Source organism: Corvus kubaryi, unplaced genomic scaffold, assembly GCF_017639235.1.
Source record: "Corvus kubaryi isolate FWS band 111438036 unplaced genomic scaffold, C.kubaryi_AGA036_p1.0 133, whole genome shotgun sequence".
NCBI lineage: Eukaryota > Metazoa > Chordata > Aves > Passeriformes > Corvidae > Corvus > Corvus kubaryi.
Genome location: NW_024580667.1, coordinates 2,745,728 through 2,769,006, shown reverse-complemented (window position 1 = coordinate 2,769,006; position 23,279 = coordinate 2,745,728). Strand labels below are relative to the sequence as shown.

The 23,279-nt window shown below is 42.7% G+C and overlaps 1 long non-coding RNA gene across 3 annotated transcripts in view; it reads right to left on the bottom strand.

Moving 5' to 3' along the window:
- Positions 1-23,279, bottom strand: part of LOC121667528 — a 77,895-nt gene that overhangs the window by 28,869 nt on the left and 25,747 nt on the right. For all 3 annotated transcript variants that reach the window (XR_006017086.1, XR_006017085.1, XR_006017087.1), the window contains exon 3: positions 11,623-11,683. This is a non-coding gene — a long non-coding RNA (uncharacterized LOC121667528). The remainder of the gene's footprint in view (positions 1-11,622; positions 11,684-23,279) is intronic.

The window sequence follows — 23,279 nt, the reverse complement described above, 5'->3', positions numbered from 1 at the left end:
CTAGACTGTGAGCTTCTTGGGGCAGAGACAGCCTTGTCTGTCTCTCTTGCAGAGCATTAATCATGCTGTGGGTGCTCACGGCTAATAAGACACGTAAATCTATTCTGATGTGGTTTTTTGCCACTTCAGACTCGAGGAGAGTCACACACACACAGACATAATCTTACCTCTCTACCTAATGATACACTAATGTGCCTAATTGAGAAAACAAGTCTTGATAGGAACAGAAAGGCTTTGTTTTTGTTTATGCCACCCAGACAGAGCCTGTGGCTATACAATGCAAATAGTTGGCAAAACCCAAACCGCAAGTATGCAACAGCACTGTGAGTAATAAAGATAATGTTTGTATTTTCTTTATGAAGAGCCCTAACCAAACACTAAAGCAAGCGTACCGAAACCAAACAACACTCAGATCTTTAGAAAGACTTCAGAGGATCCAAATCATATAATTTAATCACTTTGTTCTTTAACAATCTAAACATCACTTAAAATTTACAAGCAGTAATTCTGTGTAAGTTCTCTGAGCTCAAAAATGGGATGTAGCCAGTTGCCTTTTTCCCCCTCAACTATTAAAGTTCAAACAAATCAAGCTCTATTACTGAGGGAAAAATAAAAAACACCTTACAAAATTCCCTTGCCCCTAAGGTTGAGAAATGCTGTATTGCTCAGCCAACATGGAATTCCTCCATCTCTGGAGTCATGTGAAAGTATCTCATAGTTACTTCACTGTGCCAAATAATCTCCATACAACTTTGACAACACACCTGTACTTCTGTGTGGAGTGCATGGGTAAGAAATGTATTCTATATTTCCTTAAAAAAAAAAAAAAAAAAAAAAGAGATGCTGAGGTAGAAGTTCTTGCTAAAAGATAAAAGACAGATGGAAAGCCAAGGATCCAACTGGTTCCTCCCCACAGGGTTCACCAGAGGCAGCCTGGACAGCTGTGCATGACTGTCCCCGAAAGATGTTGAGCAAAACTGCCAACACATACCTTAAAAAGCAGAGTCTGGTCTGCAATATCACTCTCTCCAAGCCCTGTGTGTGACATAAGAAATCAAAAGAGCCAGCACAATCATCCCTGCAAGGATCTGCCCAACAAAATGTGGGGAACCTGGCTTGGAGAACTCACCTAGAAGTAGAACACAGCAACAGTCAGCTCCTCCTGCACAGAGCTGGGACACTTCGCTTCCTAACCCATGGTTCTGAGCTTCCACAGGCAGCCCAGACCCTCTGCAGATGCTGCCAAGCAAGATTCACAACCAGGGTTGCCAGGTGACCCAGACCTGCCCAGCAATCAGGTGCTTAAGCAGGGACAGTGCTGACCTCCTGTTCTCTGCCTGAAGGGCCAGGTCTGGGTGCATCACCCCATTTCATACCGTGGCTGCTATGACATGACTGTGGCCAGAAGTCTGCTTGGGCAGAACCTTTTCTCTAGCAAAAAATGACCACAACTGACATCTTGAAGACTACTCTACACACACGTGGAGAAGATCAAAAAACACATTCTCTTCAAAACAAAAAGCACTCCAGCAATATTAAATCTTCAGCTCTGAACCAGCTATCTTGTCCTAAGGAAAATCTGCTGGAGGACTGGCTAGGAAGGACTTGGAGAAAGAGCAGAGATTGCCTTATCCTCATATTATCTGCTCTGCAATCACCCCTGTATGAGAGGCTGTGTTGGCTGGGTCTTTGCTTACAGGGTTTCTCAGGGAGAGCCTTGGCAAATACAGCACTGGGAGATAACACCCCTTGTCTGATTATCACCCCCACACGCTCAGGGACAATTGTGAAACACTCCTATAGAAATCCTATCATCCTGTAGCTGGAGAGGAAGGACCAGCATGGGATGTGTGTGTGTGTAGGAGAGAGCATCAACAGCAGAGCAGCAACTAAAGGGGGAAAAAAGTCAAACCAAAAAACCCCCAAACCAACGAAAACAAACCCAGAAGAAGAAAGCTGCAGGAGTAGTTAAAAGATTCACAAGGATGATTTCCCTGCTACCATACCCATAACATTTCCTTTCTTTTATGCACCCACTTGATTTGTAAAGGGAGTCATGTCACAGCCATTACTACAATCAAATGGGAAAAACTAAGTAATTCTGTAAGCCACTGGGAAATCTGCACAGTCTTTGTAGCGTTTGTCTGGCCAATACTCCCAAAAGTGGCACCTTGGTAACTCCTCCTCAAAGCTCTTTGAGCTTCATGTTTGCTCAACAGCCTAAAGATCCCATTCACACATTTCCGCTGGCAAAATGCATGTGAACAGCTACAGAAACCCTCCAACAGCAGGCAAAAAGTGACCAGCACATCTTTCCTTCATGTCACAGACATCATCAGCGCTGTTATTGAATGTCCCTTGCCTCCAACAGCCAAATTGCTCCATTTCCCAAGGAGAATCCTTCACTTAAACCCTTCCCAAAGCCAAAGTGTCCCCGCACGTGGAGTATCAGCAGTCCCAGGGGGTGCTGGCTACATGTGCAGAACCTACACATGAGGAAAGGTGGCACATTTAGGTATTCCTGGAGCTCTGCTCGCACCTTCCTGCCCCACAGCAGTCCTCTCTTGACACAGATGCAGTGAAGTTTGGCAGGATTCATATATCCCATGCCCAGGAATCTTTTGATTTCCTGCAGGCTCCGAGTGTCCTGCAGTTAAGTCCAGGACAGCTAACCACTTAGACGCCTCCACAAATAAATGTTCTGGGAAGCAGGTTAGATTAAAAATACACTGTAACAAACATCTTAAAATATGTCTGCTCAGTCAAGTCTGAAAGGCAAGTGGTGCTGGTACATTAAAGTATTCCTGTTCATAGGGTAGCTTAAAAATACCTGATTTATTGCTCTTGGCAACATTATGTCTATAGATAATCAACCACTCTTACCTCTCCTACACTGAATAGACTGCACAATATCATTCTCAGAGAAATACTACTTCACTTTTAGATACCTCGTTCAAAGTATGAATGGTTAGGTTATTTTCTCATCTTAATAAATGACGTAAAACCTCCGGACATATGGTAGCATTTGTATGCTTTTAGGCAAGCAGTGATAACTTTCAAATGTTACTTCCCCTCCTCCTCCTCCACTACATGAAATAAATATACTGGAACCCATTTAAATCCTAGTGACAAACACATTTAAGAGAGACTAATTTCAGTTAAAGTTTCCAAATGTCAGATGTACACGTTAAATAACTATATTAAAAAAATAAAGAACAGATGAATTCTCATAATTGGTTGAAAAAGTGCCTATATATTTCCAATAAGGATTGCACAACTTTATGAGACAATGCTTGCCTAAATTAGCAAGGAATAAACAAGTGTCAGCCCATACTTACAGGGACATATGACAAGTATCATCCATACTAACTCAACAGCTACCTGATTAGAGGATTGCTGCTGTTTCATTCAGTTTTTAAAGACTCAATCCACAACTGCTTCACTTTTTCTAGTTTAAGATCCATAGCAGAGCTCAGTTTTTGAATAATGGTTACGCACTCTCTGTGGACTAAGGGTTGGATTTCTCACAAGTGGGAAGTCACAAAATTCTTAAATGAAGGGATGGCATCACACATATCAAGGTACTTTAATAGGAGAAGTCATCTCCAGGAAGGACATGGACCTGGTTGGAGCAAGTCCAGAGGAGGCCACGAAGATGATTATGAGGATGGAGCACCTCTCCTGTGAGGAGAGGGCAGAGAGAATTGGGATTGTTCAGCCTGGAAGGGAGAAGACTTTGAGGTCACCCAGTTGTGGCATTCCAGTACCTGAAGGGAGCTACAAGAAAGAAAGATGGACTATTTACAAGAGGCTGGAGTGACAGGAGAAGGCAGGATGCATTCAAACTGAAAGAGAGTAGGGTCAGATCCGAGATCAGGAAGAAATTCTTGACTGTGAGGGTGGTGAGGCCCTGGCATGGGTTGCCCAGAGAAGTTGTGGATGCCCTGGAGGTATTCAAAGCCAGGCTGCACAGGGCTCTGAGCAACCTGGTCTAGTGGAAGGTGTCTCTGTCCATAGAAGGGGATGTTGGAACTAGATGATCTTTAAGGTCCCTTCCAACCAAACCCTTTCTATGATTCTAAGGCTTTGCCTGCTGTTTTCTTTGGAAAAACAAAGCTGCATTTCCCCAGCAGCTTTTTGCATTTACCAGATCCTCTCCTCTGACTGAGAAACTCGCATGTCCTTCCCAAAGTACGTAGCAGAGTCGCACTGAGTGGTTCAGGCATCCTCTCTGATTGAATGCTGTATTGTCATCCATTATTACTCAAGGCCACTCACAACATGCATTAACATTTATAAAGTTGGAATCTATTCAGCCTGTCCACCCAATAGCTGGCTAAGTGGATGTTATTACTTGAAAAATAAACCTCACAAAAAGGGAAAACAAAATAACCTGGGTACACAGAGTAACCCACTCTGTGCCTGTATTTTCTCTAACACAAGCAGTACTAATACCAAATAAATTGGCAAGTATTTAATCTGTAACAGCTTCTAAGCTCCTTACAGAACAAGAAGAGTGAAGACTACACAATTAAAATTATTTTGCATTTTCATAACTGAAAGGAAAACTTTAAATAGGCGAGTATTTTCTACTAGTCTGGGGTAACTTATTGCTATTCCTTTAAATTAAAAAAGGTGCTGCGTGCTTCAGGGGGAAACAGGCACCAGTAACGACAAGCTGTTCAGCACTTTAGTGCCAAGTGCTCACAAGAATACTGAACACAGAACACATCCAGAGCTGCAGTAAGTCAAACTCAGGAAACCAAAAGGGGAAGAAACGTCTTTCACCACCTTGACCGAAATTAAAGAGAGCAAATCTTACCCCAAAATGTTGCTTACAAGGGCTTTGCTTCCAGAAAACACAATGTAAATTTGCATGAAGCTAACTGGAAACCAATAAAGGCTGCACTCCTGCACGGGAGCTGGGCGATGCTGGGTTAATGCACAGAACCTTTAGGCTCTGCCCAGAATTATTCCTGTTTCTGGAGCTCGGCGGGCTCCGCACGCGGTGTCCCGGGCTGGGTTTTTAAAAGGTGGAGGAGGAAGCGCGGCCGGGACCCGACAATGCCCACCCGCCCCCGCACGGCCCCGGAGCGCGCCGGGGGGAGCGCGGCTGCGGCTGCCCGGGGGCCGCCCCCGCCGGCCGCTGAGGAGCCGCCCCGTCCCGTCCCGTCCCGTCCCGTCCCGTCCCGTCCCGTCCCATCCCATCCCATCCCATCCCATCCCGTCCCGTCCCGTCCCGTCCCGTCCCCTCCCCTCCCCTCCCATCCCATCCCGTCCCGTCAGCGCTTCCCCCGCCGCCGCCGCCTCCGCTCCCTCCCGGCGCTGGCGATGAGAGACGGAGGCGCTCGGTACTCGAGGTCCTTCCCGTAGGCTCGGTACACAGGCAGGACTCGCGTAAAAGCCTCTTCCAGAACAGACCTAAACCAAATAACCCCCAAAAGCACACGACAGGCACCACCGCCCCCAGCCAGTAAACCCCCATCCTGACTTGCTGGGCTGAACTCTCCTTCCAGACGGAGAGGTTTTTTTCGGGGGGATTCCCGCCCTGTTCTCAGGAAACATTTACATCAGTATCTACAAAGCATTCTTCAGAGACTGATGAGAAGTTTTGAAAAGAGCTTTGTCTTCAATTATGAAGAATATTCAGCTTTAGCACGTAATGTATGTCCCATATCAGACAACGCTTTGCACAGAACAAAATGTTCAGTGAAAAAGCTTTAACTCTATGGCTCATTTTTGTTCACAGGAATTTGGTGTGATGATGAACAGGTTGGGCTATGTGAAAGGCTCATTACATCTTCAGAATTCTCACAACAGTGAACCTTGCATCCTAAAGGAGACCTTTTAATTTTAGTGAACCTCAAAAACTATCTTCTTCAATATTCTTTGGAAAAATACACTGCCCTATCCATTTTTCATATGGAGCAGTCAATAAGAGAACCCACGCAGGCATTGCTCAGAACCAATGGTACAATTTGAGCAGGCACAGATTAAAACACAATTAAAACCATAGTTGCCTATTTGCAAGATGATTTATTGCAACACTTCATATCTGGCCACTCCTCAGGAGCAAACTTCCTGTAGGTTTAGAGAGAACAAGACTGTTATACCCTGCTCCAAAAAGCAGCAATTCCCACCCAGTAGAAGCAGTGGGCAGTCTTTGAAAAAAGCAATGAATTTGTATCATAGATTAAGTAGAGATTAGAGGATTAAAATTTTCTATCATGTAGTGCACACTTGGGCATTTAATAATTACATAAATGAGGACGAAACAGTTGGAAAAGCAGGTCTTGAGCTTCTATTGTTATGACAAACAAGATGTGTCACCATAATAGGTCTCTATTTTTAAGGAAAAAAAAAATTCTAATGAAAACAACACTTTGAGCAGTGGCACTGCACAGAAGCTATACTAACTTGTCATAATATGTTGCTTCTGTTGGTATGACTTCCGACTGAGTAACAAAATAAATATGAACTTCAGAATACACAGTTTTACTGAAGTGCTTGGAGTACAACCCTTGGGAAGCACCCCTAACGTGGATTTTCTGATTCCTCTTGTTAAGATGTAAATGATTGCCAACCTCGGTTGCAGGTCACTGCTTTGGGGTTTACCCATATTCTTGTCTTACAAATGGCAAATCATGACACTACTTTTCAAAATGCACACACACAAATAAATTCCTCAGAAAAGGTGATTCACTGTAAAGCCAGCTATGAACTGAATGAATGGGGGAAAAAACCCTAAAAACCCCAAAACTTATTAAGATGCCATTTGCTTCATTTAAATTGCAGCCTTTTTTTTCCTTCTTCTTCATTTCAGTCATATTCTGCTTTCTGTGAGCAAGTACTGAGTCCTGATTTTGCTGAAGAACTTTGCACATCACTAGCATCACTAACTCTTTTTGTACTTCCTTGTCTTTTGTCATTTTTATAGTATGGGACATTTATGATGCTTGCCATGGCACCTTCTGTGTTCAGGCTCACAAAAATCCTTCTCATCAGCTTCCACAGAGTGCAATCTGCTGTCGCTGCTCCAAGTGGTGCATGTGGTGGCAGGGGGGAGAAAAGATGGCAAAAGCTGCCAGGGACAAACCCCGTGCATGCAGCACTGTACACCTGGTCCTTCCACCTCTCTGAGCATCCCTTTCATTCTCAGCATGAGTACAGAGGCATTTTCATATCAAGCATAGTTCCTTGCTTGTGCCTTTCCCTCGGTGAACTGGCTGGATGCAGAGTTCGTGGAACTGAGGTTCAGAGCACGTGGTGCAGTGACAGCTCTCAAATGAAATGTGTGTTGTGGCAGGACTTTCGCTTCTGAATAATCGTTCCTCACAAAGAGTAAGTGTCAGAGCTCATGACTCTTTTACAAGCTTATTGCTACTATCAATGTAGTAAGGGAATGAGTTTTTTCTGCTCAACCCCTAAGAGGAAAAGCAAAATTGATTTGGGAAGTAGCTCATGTGTATTGATATTAAATATTAACACGAAATACTTGATTTAGAAAGCTTCAGGTATTTGTAACATTTTATTACAGTCCAGAAGATTATGGAAAGTTCACAAACAGCCTCTCCTAGTGACCCAGCCATGTTAAAAATTATTCTGCTTTTGCAGCAAGGCTAAATCTGGTTTGCTAACCTTAATGTCACATTTCAGTAAACAGAGATTTCCGAAGATTCTTTTTTTCATTGTTTCAGCATATTCTCAGTTTTCATAGAGGTGGGTGTTTTTTAGTATGTCTCAGCACAGTTAATCACCATTCACTGTGTATTATATCACACAAGCTGCACCAGTACAGAAAACATGCATAAAACCATAGAATCATAGAACGGCCTGGGATGAAAGGGACCTTAAAGACCATACAATTCCAACACCCTGCCATGAGCAGGGATACGTTCTACTAGACCACGTTGCTCAGAGCCTCACCCAACCATGCCTTGAACACCTCTGGGGATGGGGCAGCCACGACTTCTCTGGGCAGCCTCTGCCAGCGCCTCACCACCCTCACAGTACAGAATGTCTTCCTAATACCTAATCCAAACCTACTCTCTTTCAGTTTGAATCCATTCCCCCTCATCCTGTCTCTACACGCCCTTGTAAAAAGTCCCTCTCCATCATATCAGGGAAAAGCGAGAAACTAGAGAGCGAGAAACGTTGAACTTGCTGGAGTTGCCTCTAACAGTCTCTTTTTTCATCTTCTGAGTGGAGAGGGGAAAAAAAAAAAAAAAAAAAGGCAGAGAAATGATGGGAGTTCATCGTTTGTGGCTCCCCCGAGCCGGGGGAGCGGCGTGGGCGGTGCAGTACCGCGTCCTGCCACGGGAGGGCGACAGCCCCCCTGCCCCGGCACTGCCCCGCCCGGTTGCAGCCGCGCCCCGGCTGCGGGCACAGAGCCCCGGCAGCCCCGCGAGCCGAGCCAGCGCCACAAACCAGCGGACCGCCCCTCCGAGAGCATCCCCCAGGCTCCTCAGGCCTCTGCCAGGGAACAGTGAAACCTCGCGGGGCTCTTCGAGCGTCAGGATGCAAGCGAAGCCTTAAGAGATTCGTGTGAATAATACCAAAAAGGTCTAAGCTTCTTAGTGCCACGGGAGTGGAAAATCCCATTTCGGATCTTTGTGCTCATAACTAGGAAAGAGAGGAATGAAGGGTTTTGGTTTTAAGCAGCTGAAGCGCTGTCCAACTGTAAGACAAGTGGGATGTAGCACTTAAGTAATGACTGTTTTGGTGTCAAGTGAAGCCCTACAATGTACAGAAATCTTACTAAATGAGTAACAGCAGGGTCTGCCCTCTATCTAGTAATAAAAAGCAAAACAACAACAAAAAATCACTTTCCGAAGTTAATAACAACAATGTGAGAAAATGTATTGTAAACCACTTCATTATAACAAATATTCCATTAAAATAATGTGATTCAACTTTCTTGAGATTCTTAGACCAATTTTATTTACGAAAGTAAGCATCTCTGTATTTAAAGGTGTTAAGAGCTCATATTCTTGCAAGTTTACTCAGTACAGCTGTGAAACTCTTAATTTTTCTTCCACTGCTCTAAGGAAAATTAAATGCTGCAGATGTTATCCTTTATAGTGCCATATACACAGAATCAGTTCCTCATTTGCAGGTCAAGTTATTTACTTTTTCCTACGATCTCCAAGGCAATCATGATCATTAGGCATTGCCAGGGTTAAATAAACATGACCTGAAGTGATCACAAGTCAGAAGTTATGTGAAAGAGATATTCTCATGTCAATAAGTGGAAATCTAGGAACTGCACTTCAAATATTTCAAACAAATCCCTCTCTTCAGATGAAAACATTAAGAACACAAGTGAAAAGGCAGAAATAGACCTGAAACAGAAGTATTTCCTGTCTCTGAGATATATTTGAACTAGACAGGCTACATTATTAAAGATGCTAGTGGTCACAGATAATCAATAGGTTAAAGCCCATAAAATAAAGCAAACAGAACCCAAAAACCAAAATGGCAACAAAAAAAAAAAAAAAAAAGACCAAAAAAAAGAAGAAAAAAATTGAGTACTCTCTGAAAGTTTTTACCCATTCCAGTTCCACATGTCCGACCCCCTCTCACTCCACAGCAACACCCCTGTGTGAGGACATGAACTGCCTGGATCCTGCCTGTGCCCTGGCAGCGTTTCTGCAGCGTGCAGCCTGGACAAGCCCACCTGCCAGGAATTCCCCTCAGGACAACTGCAAGGAGCTTAAGAAGATTTGCATCCATTCATAAAAGATCGCTTTGCTTAAGATGAAGCCAATGCAGAAGGGCTTGCAGGAACTTGGGGTACTTTCAGGGCTATTGCCTAATTTTCCAGAGCCCCAAGCCCAATTCTCTTTGGGAACGGGGGCACTGAACACCAAGTGCCTCGTTGTTGCCCTCACGGCAAGGAGCCACTTCAGAGCAATCTCTGCTAACCAGAGCCATTATTGCCTGACACTGTTTCACTTCACCGAGCTTTCCTCACCTCATGAAACCCTCCTCCTCCCATCCCATAAGAAGGGAAAAGCATGCCTTGAAAACCTTCAGTGGGGAACTACTGCCAAGAATTGTTTGAAACTGGAGAGCGCTCTCTGCGCCATGAAGCCAGCTTCGCAGCTCTTATCCCTTGCTGGAAATCCACTGTTGCCCTCAACCTCTCTGATGCTTCCCCTGCTTTTGCAATTACCCTCCCAGACTGCCACTCAAGCCTGAGTGTTTCCTCAGGTTTGTACATGATAAAGGTCCACTGAAGGCAACAGAAATGCTCCTCCACCTATCCCACTACTCCATTCCAGGGTCTTCCCCAGATCAAACCTCAGGACATCGGAGCATCTAAGAACCAGTTGTTGTTATAAGACAGTACCAACATCCCCCAGCCAGCTTGTTACAAGTAGAGACTTCTTAACAATGAGAAAAAGAGAAATATCATGAAATTAAAACAAAAAATTGGAAAGTCACGCATCTCTATTCATTTGTGTGTAGCACCAGCCTCTTAGAAGAAAGTACAGCTCAAATAGTTTTTATTTAAATACTGCAAATTAGTGAGCAGGAGCAATGTTACCAGTAAAACATAGAAATTTGTATGACAGGTTTTCAAAATAAAGTTTTCAACACTAGACCATGAGGAGTTTTTCAGAGCTGCAGGTGGGAGCTGGGAACACTTGTCTGCCCCTTTCATCTTTAAAAACCCTGAACACATCTTTAAACAGGAGTCTTTCAGAACATCAGAGAGTATCTGAGCTCTTCTAGTAAGGAAAAACAACAGTAAGGAAGAACATCTTACGTAGATATGTTTAAAGAGAAGAGAGTGTAGCACAATAGCAAGGCATGAAACCAGCTAAACCCCACTTTTATCTGTCACACACACCAGGCATTTTTATTTTGTACTCTTTCATTTATAGTACTTATTACTGGTTTTCAGTCTGTTTTCTTGCTAAGACATTATATAACAGGAATTAAGGCGTCAGAGCCCTTTGAAGCACCCTCAGCACATATGAAGACCCATTCACCAGGTTGCTAGACACAATGAAAGAAAAGATGCATGAAATCAAGAGCACTTGCACAATCCTCCTCCCCAGTCATCTGTTTCATCTCTGCCACCTATCTTCTAGGTTTGGTCAGCAGAGTTTAAACAGCTTCAGCCTTGTGCATCTTTGGGGTTTTTTTTAAGACATATTTTGCTACCAACACTGACAAAAGCAGCCACCCAAGGCTGAACGGAGTTTTTATCCTGAACTGTTGTACTGGTCCTTTAACTTTTTATGACTCATAGTTCAAGTATTTGGGAATTCCCCTCTAAATATGAGTTTGACACACTTGCATTATGGAAAGTTATTTTATTCAAAAAGTAACAAAATGCAATATTCATGCAATACCCAGGTCTATATTTAACACCACACAATTGTTTTTTTCTTTTCTTTTTGCAATAAAGCTTCTAATTGAAGACAGATTTAAAAAAAAAAATCAAGAACAAGACTGAATAGCAGAAATAGCAGCATTGAAAGAGACAATCACAGTGTTACACACCCAAGCAAGTCAGGAATTTTTTTTTTAACTATTCAAACAATGTTAGAGCTGTTTACCTTCTGCCCAGACCCCCCAGCTGCATGTAAGAGTACACAGCTTCTTTCTTACCTGTGTGCTGAAGTCCCTTCTTGGTGGGCTGGCTACTCATCAGGGATCACCTGACTAAACCCTGGAAAGAAATTAAAATATAATCAGCTGACCACTCTTGCTCATTGGCTTCCAGCTTAAATACTCCTCTCCACAGCACTTTGTCATGTGAGGCAGGACAGAACCAGCTGTCATTGCTTCAGAAAAAAGGGAAATGGGCCCCTCCGTTTCCACCTCCTTCCTTCCTCCTCGCTCACTCTTTCCTATCTGTCCCTGCCTCCGACCTCCTCCCTTTCTCATTCTTCCACTTTGCTCATTCACTGCCCGCCTGGCTGGGGTCTCCCAGGGGAAGCCGCATTCCACAACGCACAAGCATTTCCCCTGCATCCCGAGGTTTCTCAACAAGCTGCCTACACATTTGTACTGAAAAGAAAAAGATTAAAAAAAAAAAAAAAAAAAAAAAAAGGAGGGGGTAAAAAAAAAAAAGAAGAGGAAGAAAAAAATAAATCAGAGAAAAACAGAGAAAAAGGCACCACATTCCACAACCCTCAGTCAGCCCTGGCAGACTACGAGGCATTTTCAGTCACACAGCACAAAATGCATTAGTCAGAGCTGAAAGACCACACACTTTGTACCACTACCATGCTAACACAGAATGGTCTGAGCAGAGCTACAGGAAAAAGGAAAGGAGGAGTTCCTATCGGTGCTTCCATTTTACGTGGGGTGGTCACCTAAATATATGAAAAATTTGCAGGAGAAGGCCCAAAGTTGACATTCCCAGCAGAAACAATGTGGACGTGGGCAGCGGGGAAAGCTCTCGGCTCACGGAGCGCGACCTTTGCCGAAAGGACTCCCCCTCCCGCAGAATGTGTTATTCCAAAGACTGCAAGACATTATCTAAATCAGAACTTCTATCTCCCCAATGGTTTGTTCATAGGAAATACAAGCCTAGAAAAAGTGAAAGTAATACTGCATGATTCAGATTCCCCGAAACCACATATACTTTCAATTCAGACTTCTCTCTTCTCCACTGCTCCTTACAGCTCTGCAGCTTTATCCATCTATGGAGTTCTGTTTCCTCTACTTACGCAGTTTCAGCCCTCTGTGTTCGTGGAGAATCTGATCAGCAAGAAACGAGAAGGGAGCTCGGCGTACAAAAACCCTCCGTCCTCATCCCAATGACCTAATCACTCATCTATCTGCTCACTGCTTCCGTCCCCCACACGCACTTATCTGTTGCTTGAAGGCATTTTAGGAGTGAGGACACGGCTTGGGAGAAAACACCACTTCTAAAATCACATCAGAGAGGGAGAGCACTGAGAGGAGCACACATTTGTGTCCACTGGGAACAGCAGCACGGAGCCCCCAGCCCCAAATTCCCTGCTCCGCACGGGACTCTCCCTAACACACCCTGCCAAGGCTCAGGGGTTTAACTCAGAGTCAGGGAAGTGTAGGCAGGCAGGGGAAAGATGGGGAGAACCCTCAACCGCCTGCACTGGAATTTCTCTTCAGGAAAGTCCATGCTTTAATGAAGGGCTGATACTAGACACCACAAAGAAACTTTTATTTCTGTACGCACATGACTCAGATGCATTTTCTGTGTGGGTTATGTGGTTATGTTATGTTTCATCTTAAAAAACTGCTTCAAAGAAACCTTTAAACAGTAGTTTTAAGAAAAACTCCATGTGTTTATGTACAGTGAGTGGTTTTTAACTGCCCTTTATTGCACAGTGCTGTATACAGCAGAGATACTAATGCCTGTTTTCATTATAGACATAATCTGAATCTAATACTAAACACAATAATCTGTAAAAATATTTATTTTAAATTACGTCCCGAAATAGTTCCCAGAAAAGTAAACAAACTGAACCCTTCAGCAAAACAGATCCCCTTGGTTACAATATTGTTATCCGTCCTCTTTTTTCATTTTCTCGATTTTGAAAATACATTTACTCACTGCGGTATTGACTTAGATGCATTAGTTTATAAAATAAATGGTAGCTGCTGCTGTGCAGTATTTCAGCAGAGGAAGGCTGTCCAGAACTGCCTCAGAGACCGAACACTGTCGCCATTATAACAAAAGCATTAAAATGAATAATTCATGAGCAGAGGAAGTACCCTACCATTAAAAGGCACCGACTATTCCATGAATTGTCCAAAAGCTACCCCTTTTACTGCCCAGTTCCTCTTACTATTTAATTATGCTTCATTTTTCTAAAATGGCATCAAGCAGTAATCAGCAGAAACACATGGACCGCTTGTAGGAGACTTTCCTGAGGAGTAAGAAATGAAAGCTAAAAAGTGAGCCAGAGAGAGGGAGGAAGAAAAAAAAAAGTGTTTATGTCTGATGATGGATATATTAAGGACTTCAGACTTCAAGGGGCTTTTCCAAATTGTGCTTTCAAATCTTGAAAAAGAAGGACATTGACAAATATTCTTTGCAAAAATAAAGGCAATCAGTTCTTTGCCTTTATCTGGTACCTTCCTTTTCAGGATCCCAAGGCATCATGAAAATGCTCAGGAATTAAAAACCCTCATTCTCAGGACTTTCAGAACTTTTCTCCTTTTTATAGGTGCACAACATAAGGCGTCAAGAAGACTAATTATTTTCTCCAGGTCACACAGGAAGGCTTGGAGACTCAGGCAAGAATAGAGCTTCATACCCTGGTTACCAGTCCTGTGCCCAACAAAAAGAGCAACTTCCTTGCTTTATGCTAACAAGCATCACAAGGTTCAAAAGTCCTGCAGGTTTTAACCTCATAAAATGAACTGTGGTGCACAGGCATTTTCTGCAGGGATAGAGGAAACATTCTGAACCGTTAACCCCACATTACAGCAGAATAATTTGCAAATTTAAGTTTTGAATAACATATTTAAAGGAATTTGGCCTAGAGTAGCAAAGTGCATCTGCTCATGTTTCTTTTATCTGCTGCAGGAAACACACATACAGTGCCTGGAAAGAGATTTTTGTTATAACATACCCTTCAAGACATTCAAAATTGGTACACCAACATCAGTAAACTTCTCTGATTTAATTTGAACCAACGTCCGGTTCTTAAAATTGAAGAAATTGCATCTCTCAGACATTTTACCAACAGCACAGCACTCCATAATGTCGAGCAAAAGCCATCCTAAATATCTTTACTTACATGTGTCACTGTTTAGGTGTCCTACTGTCTTACACTTACTACTGTCTTACACACTCAAACACGATTCTTACTCCAAGGCTCTCATTGCAACAAGTTCACCAATTATGTAGTAGCAAGCCCATTAATACTGAGACACAAAAACCTGCCCCCAAGGCATTGTGGATGGAATGAAAACATGAGGTGTAACTTTGCAAGACCAGACGCTGTAACTGGTCAACTTATTGATGCTCCTGGGCTTTTTATTTTTAAACCAGTTGGCTTCCTTGCAGAGCCTTTGTAAGCACTTTTTTGATTGTGACTTTCCAATTTCTAATTTTTTTCGCTTTTAAAAAAAATTTCAATAGCATCTGTTTGAGAGAGATGCTCTTTTGATCTGGTATTAGATGGATGACTTTCATTCTGCCAAAAAAATTTGCCCTTCAGTCAACTCAGAGCTGCTCCCACATCAAGTTCTTACAGGAATAAGGAAATGCTCTCTAACAGCTAGAACAATCTGTACAGTTAAACATATTTTTAGTGTTCAGTCCCCAAGGAACTGTGAGTAGAACTGAACTACAAAACAAATATAAAAAACCCCACAATTTGTTGCTAGAAGTAATTAATACAGCCCAGGTCACAGCAAGCAGGTTTATTGTAATTAATGGACTATTTCAGTACAAATGACCGTTAATGGTTTGATAACTTGTGGCAGGAAGAAAGAGGAGGAAAAACCACAAAATACTTATGATAACTCTTCCAAAGATGGAAGAAGTTATCTTTTTTAAAATTGCACCAAAAATAAAACCCCAAAAACCCCCAGTTAAAGAAAGAAATTCTGTGAACACTTCAAGTTTATCTCCTTCAAAATATTTATCTTGAGTCAACATTACAGGACAAATTCTCTGTTGACATAAACCAGTATGAGTGTGTCCACCAAACCAGCAACCTCCACCAGGGCATCCAGACTACTGAGTCACTACCTAAACACAAGTGCTCCAGAGAACAAATAGCATCAAATAATTTACTTCAGAGAAAACAATGTCAGCAGAGAAAGAGCACCACTACTTCTACTTGGAGGTAGGTTAAAAAAATAAAAGAAAAGGAAAGGAAACAAAAAGTTGTCATGTCTGTAATCAGAGCAAAATTTCCAAGTGAAAGGAACTTAATCAGCATTTTGCTACTTGGACAAGCTGGATGGGAAGAGAGAGGAGACTTTTGTAGAGTAGTAACAATCAGATTGCTATATTGTTCAGTATGCGCGACTGTCTCAAAACTACATTATGGCTGCAAGCAAGAATGAATGGAATTACATATATATGAATACACGTCAGGGTAATGATAAGGTGACAATCAAGTGCAAAAGAAAAAAAAAAGTAAGAAATCAGAGGTAGAAGTAGTGTTCAGCTATCCAAGAATAACCCATCGGATCTCAGTATGCCAAAAGTGTGGTCAGATAATGTATACAAATTTATATCTAGGAGCTTAGATATATTTAGAGCGTTTTGCTATTTGTTTTGCCTTCAGTGAGTAGATTTATGTTCCACAGAGCAGTGGTGTTCTGCCACATTGGTGTTCACTTGTATCAGCAAACACCAGAGTTGTGTAGACTGTGCAAAGAACTACTCACAGACCTTTCAGTGCTACAGAGGAACTGAACTATTACCTAAGCCTTCTAAAATAAAAAATAATTTTTAGATATTAATATAAATTAATTTTATAAATAAAAAACTACTTTTAGAAGATATGTTGAGGGCTAAAGAAACAGATCCAGGATGCAAGAGTAGTGAGGGAAAACAGAAGGGCAATTTCCACCTTCTTTATAGTAAAGAAATACCTCAGAGGAGACGTCTCAGCACAACTACAAGATCACAGAATAGTTAAGGTTGAAGAAAACCTCTGGAGGTCATCTGGTCTAACCTCCATGCTCAAACAGGACCACCTTCAGAGAGCTTTTGAACACCTCCAAGGACGGAGACTCCACAACCTCTCTGGGCAACCTGTGCCAGTGCTCCGTCACCCCCACAGCAAAAAAGTGATTCCTAACGTTCAGATGGAGCGTCCTCTGCTTCAGTTTGGGGCTGCTGTCTCTGTTCCGGTCACTGGGCACCACTGAGAAGAGCCTGGCTCTGTCCTCTTTGCAACACCCCTTCCCTTCAGGCATTTGAACACATTTATGATCCCCTCTCTGAGCCTTCTCTTCTCCAGGCAGAACAACCCGAGCTCTCTCAGCCTTTACTCACAGGAGAGATGCTCCAGTCCCTTCATCATCTTTGTGTCCCTTCACTTGACTGTCTCTAGTAGCTCCATCTCTCTTTTACTGGGGAGTCCAAAACAGGACCCAACACTCCAGATGTGGCCTCACCAGGGGCTGAGTAGAGAGCCTAAGGATCACCTTAGGATCACCTAAGGATCCTGTCCCTTCACCTGCTGCACAGCACTCCTCCTAACACAGCCCATGATGCAATAAGTCCTTTTCAAGGCGAGGGCACATTGTTGGCTTATGTTCAACTTGATGTCTACCAGGACCCCTGGGCCTTTTCTGGAGCTGCTCCCCATCTGGTCAGCCCCCAGGATATACTGGATGGTGCATGGGGCTGTTCCTCCCCAGGGGCAGGACTTTGTGCTTGCCCATGTAGGTCCTCCAGGTGTGCAGGTCTTTCAAGAAGTTAGGAAAAGTTGCTTACTTGGACTAAGGTGCACACATACTTTCACTGATACCACTGTTTCTTACTTTCAGCCACAGGCTGGACTTTATGAAAGAGGTTTTGCTTCCCTTCCCTCCTTGACAAGGAATCCCTCAGCCTCACTATTCTCCTCCTCTCTCTCAAATACCAGTTATTCCTGGAGTAGAAGAGGTAAGGTTTTAGTAACAGTTCATTTCTGTTACCTTGACACTTTCTGCCTCATCCACAGTTTTCCAGCACTTTGAGAGAGTGGGCTTAGAACAGAGAACTTAGAGATGAAATACATGTAAAATATTTCCATAACTAAAAGTAGTCAAGTCACTCAGGTATTTTTTCGTAGGATGTTCTCATGGTGTTTTCCAACAGAACTGAAGCAGCAAAAGCTCTCTGAGTTTGATGAACTAGTAGAGTCCCATTGCAGTCTCTGAAATGTCAAACTGTCATAGGAAGGAGAGTAGAAAATGTTTTCTTTGGGTCTCCTTATCAGACAATCTACTGCCAAAGGGGCTAGCTAGCTACCAAACAAGCAGCTTCTCTGACACAAATTCAGTAACCACAAATTCTCTTCAGATTTTACAGGTGCAGCTCAGTTCCTCCAGTCCAGTTTTCTGGTGCCCTGACCCCCTGCAGCCAGTTCTCCAAACTCCTGAGGGCTCAGGATCTGCGCCAGACCTGCACACCCCATGCAAGTGGGACACACTGCAGCACCTCAAAGAACACTGGACAATGATGTGTAGGCACTAAAACCCACCCTAAGCACCCCAAATTATAATGTGACTCTTTCATGCTCATATTTGAATCATTTGGACAAGATGTGCATCCAAGACCCTAAATCTCTTTATTCACATGAATGTATATGTTGTCTGTCCCACAGCAAGAGCAATTATGTTCAGCCATAAACTAGAAACCACTTGTAATTCAAGAAGACACAGAGGCAAATCTAGGCCATTTTACCACAGCATAAAAAGGGAAACAAACTGGTTTGTTTCCAAAGTAGAAGACCAAGTGACTTTCCTTATAGCACAAAGTTCACTGAGAGCCCCTCAGACACTCAGCACAAAAAAAATCAGCCAAAACAGAACAGGGTCCTGCCTCTACTGTGCCTCATACTCCCAATTAAATTTTATACATTCTGTCCCACAAAAATAATTACATTGCCAGGGCTTCGATTTTCCTCACATCTTTTCCAGTGACCTCCATATTTTCAAATCCGGTTTTATTCTCTGAAATATTTCCAGACCAATGATCTTTCTAATTAAGGAAAAAAAAAAAAAAAAGAAGAAGAAAGGTATCTTCAAATACTTCATCTTTGCTATTAATACACTTCTGAAAACAACTAATAGCTTCTCCAGACCAACATTTCTAAGAAAAATACAAATTCAATCACTTGCCTCAGAAGGTGCAGGGGTATTGTAGCTCTGAACCGGCTCCTCAGAGACCAGAACAGTTTAAATATATTGACATTTGTTCAGCTTCCTTAGAGAGGCCAATAAAGCTAATCAAGGAGCACAGCACCAATAATTACTCTCGTTTCTACTGCGGTATTTTCAGGCACGCTGCAGTTTCAGTCTTTTGGTGTTGTCATCTTCTGTTTTGGGACTGTGGTGTGAATGGACACCCTTAAAGCCTCCTTTTGGGGCTCAGGGGCTACGATGTGACATGCTGTGAATAATCCCATTGTGCTGGATGTAGGCACACAAATAGGAGGACTGTGACAGCTCTCTCATACTTGGACCGTTCCTGTACAAGTGGATGTTTGTTCCATGTCTACAAAACCAGGAAGAATATTTATTGCATGTGTCTGTAGGAACACCTGCTCAGTATTTTTCAATGTACTTGTATCTTGTTGTATCATCTCAAGCAATGATTACACTCAAAATGAAGAGTCCAGCAGTGATTCCCAGTAGAAAGGAAGGAAGAAGATTTCAGGGCCTCCCATCCATTGTTCTTTTGCAGATCTATCTCACTGGGATTATTCAGAACATCAAAAACTTATCAGCATAAACAAGACTGATGACCAGTGATCAGCACCCTGGTCTCTGGTTTTGTTCTACCAAGCCATCTTATAAACACTCAATGCTATAATTAATAAGCAGTAACATTCATCAACAAGAGCAGCACTTGCTTTCACTGATGATGTATAAAAAAATTAAAGTATGCTACATAATATCAAAAAAGGTTCATTTTGGTTGGTTTTTTTTTATTTTAAATAGAGAAGAAATGAGAGCTGAAGTTCTCTGGTCATAGAGAAATGGTCATTATTTCTTCACAGTTTAAAATGCTTCAACAGCCTATTTCAAAAACTTATCCTCTATAAATGTGAGGTATTAACTAAATTTCAAATAGCTTGTTCACAGTTTTTATGGCTAGAAGCCTAGTTTTTTTTCTATAGCATGTCATTATTTAAATCAAGTCTTATTTAATTTAAGAACCATGGGGAAACAAAAGAAAGGAGGGGACCTTGGCAAGCTGAATGAAAGTCAGTTCTCAAGGAAGGGTGTAGAGCAAGAACAGGAGAGAGAGAAAGAAGAGGCGTTTTCAAGTCCTAAGGAATGTAAAATTTGCTTATGCAAGTCCTTAAATATAATGTCCATTGCACCCAAACAGTAGGACTAAATGCCATGATTTTGAAAGAGATTATCTCAATTACTTTCTAAATGTGTTTTTCAGGTTGTGAGCCAGATGGAGGCTCATGTGGGCTTGCCAAGTGACCAGCTTTTTAGAACTGTTCTTAACTACTTATCTTAGGAAAACTTTACTGCTGAATTAGTATTCCCAGTTACTTAATGCTATTATGGAATCATTAAGGAGGTAAAAGGCACACAGGCCTGCAAAGCATTAGTGCTTCTAAAAATATAAGATGCACAAAAAGGTATCTTAGTGCGAAGTTGAGCACTCAAAAGGCAGATGGGGCCAGACAGAAGGACCCTTGTGCAACAGTAAATCCATCTTCCTTTATGTGTGCACACACCACGATAACAGTCCTCAGTTATTATTCAAAAGCTGGGGGTTTTTTCTTTTTTTTTTTCTTGAACAGGTCCATCCCATTCAGTGCACAAGATCATTGGCTGTTCACTCAATGAGCAAAGGGATATTCCAGTTTACTCTGCCATTCACCAGATGGCCACAGACTTTCCTGCCATGTCCTATTTAACTCCAGCTTTGAGACTGCAAATTTCTTCATGGGCTTATTACCATTGTATGGATACTGGGAAAATTACTTCCATAATATTTATAAGCACCACCTCCCTATGAAAAAAGAGAGAAGAACTATTTTAATTTCACCTGGGGAACTGAGGTGTAAGAAGCCTTGGATGATTCTGGTCATCCAATTCAAGCCATAGCAAAGAAAATGAGAAATGGTGCCAGGTGACCACAACAGGCTGAGAGCTACAATGGTTCAGCTGCTTCCAAACCACCCCAGCCATGCCCACAGCAAGACCCTCCCATAGATCTTGGCTGGGGGCAACCACCTCTGAGTGAGGTGTCTCCAACCAGCAGTCAGAGACCTTCAAAATGTAGGTGCCACTGAACTCACTGAAGGAGAAGAGGCTGCTCAGGAATGCCAACAATATAGCAGTCAGATGCTCTGAAAATGGGATAAAGGAGTAGGGAAAACAGCTTTCCAGCAGTGCTGAGGGACTCAGCTGTCTCACAGACCTCTGGGAGAAAGGTAGGAGGAGAATCCCTGGGCAGCCCTCAGCTGTCCTTCCCTCGAGTTGTTCTTTCTTGGCAAACTTCTCTCCTTCACAAGACATCTTTCAGAAGCTATAGCTGTCAAATCTGATGCATCCCCATGCAAATTCACCTGAGCTAGTGAGTGCAAGAAGGAAGTACTGTGGAATAAATACCATGTGAACATGTAATTAGACCCTCTAACATGGCTATATAATCAGAGCTACAGTGAGCTATGAGAGCATAGACAAAATTAATTCCAACTCTGGATAATCTTTAGCACCTCTCTTATTATTTTACTACCTTTCACTATGCAATGTGATTTTATTCAGTGTATTTTTTAAAACCCTAGGGAAAAAATACAGAACACATACTCACAGGGAAATGGCCCAGTGTGGAACAGCTGAATCACACTACATTTGTCTCTGTCATTTGTACTAATGGGGGGAATAATTACAGCAGTGAGATGCTCTTATCCATGTAAGCCATCGTTTTGACAGTGGGTCAGCTACGCAAGACATCTAGGAAAAGACAGGAGGCTCTGCTCAGGAATCTTTGGCTCTCCACTGCAGGGAGCAGTGCACCTGAGTTGTACACAACTTTTGAACCATTTCCTCAGCCTTGACATTTTCTGCTTATATACTCTTCATTTTTTTCTTTACAGGACTTGTTCTTCATTCACTCTTAAAGTTCCAAGCACTGGTCCTCATCATTATCCTGCTCTCCCACTGCCCCCAGCTCCTCATTTTGTTCCAGTCTCTAGTCTAGTTCTCCTTTCTCTCTTAAATTCCCTATTTTCCTGACATAATGGCTATTCCTCATCTCCCCAGTTGACCTAATTTCTCTTGCTTGTCTCCTGTCTCAGGTATTTATTCTGGATTTCTCAGGCCCCTTGTCTCAGTGTTTCTATACAGAAGAAGTCCAGCCCTGGTATAATCAGTCCACATCACGACCACTCCTTCCCCACTCGGCACTCCACAGTCTATCTCATGTGTCCACTGCAGAAAAGTCAGGATTTTCCTGGAAAAGCTACAAGATTAACTTGAAGAGGGTCTTTGATCTCAGTTGTAATAGCCAGGGTCTGTACTGCTAGGTACAGCAGGTTATTTCCGTGTTTAATTATACTTGTCAAGAGCAAAGTAAAAGGATGTTGCCTCACCTCCAAGTCTCAAATCCCTACCTCACAGTACAGGCAAAACAGCACTAAAACTACAAAAAACAGTCACAAACAGCTGAACATATTTCAACTGACAATTTAATTCCTCCTCCTCAACTTCAACAAATTGTGCCCAAGGCAGAGATGTGAAGAACAATTGATGTGGTGTGGTGGAGTCATGCTCTGAAGGAGAGCAGGCTCTTGTGCACAGAGAAATTGTCCATTTATTCTCTTTCCATCCTTTACTCCCCAGCACAATCAATTATTTTCTGTGTCCCTGGACAAGGAATTAAGCCGACACATTAGCCAGGGTCGGGCGCAGACCTTCAGCACAGTTACACAGCTCAGGAGCTGCATCTGGTTCCATCACCCACACACCCCAGTGAACTGCAGTGGTGGCCTCAAAGAGCAGCTGAACAAGGCAGCATTCCAAGGCATGGATGTCAGACTGAAGGATAAGCACAGCACAGTAGCCACAGGAAACAAAAAAGTCCACTTCTTATATTTTCCCTTTTCCTGGTTCTAGAGCACAGATCTGCCCTGTCCCTCCCACCAGTCTGCTCCTGAAATCACTGATGAGTGACGTCTCCCTGTCCTTATATTATTTCATTATAATTTTTCTCCCCTGTCCAGTTGAGGAGAGGAATGAGAGAGGGGCTTTGGTGGCCACCTGGAACCCAGCCCAGGTCAACCCACCCCAGTCCCCAGCCCCACCTTTCCCAGAAGAGCACTTGTGAGCAGGGTGAGGTGGGCACAGCCCAGCCCACACCATCAGACACAACTCTGAGCTGCACAGTCGTCCTCTACTTCCTGATTTTCAGGATCAAACTCACAGAGGTGATTACAATTAAATCCTGCAGGACATCTACAAGTGAAACTGGATGTTTCCCAGATGAATTTTATAGTTCAGATTTACAGCACCACTTAATGATAAAAGCCTGCTTTATAATTTTTATTATAGTTTGTAGTCACTTTACATTACATATATCTTTTGCAAAACGCAGTTCGTTAACCATTTTCAATGTTCTGAAAGCC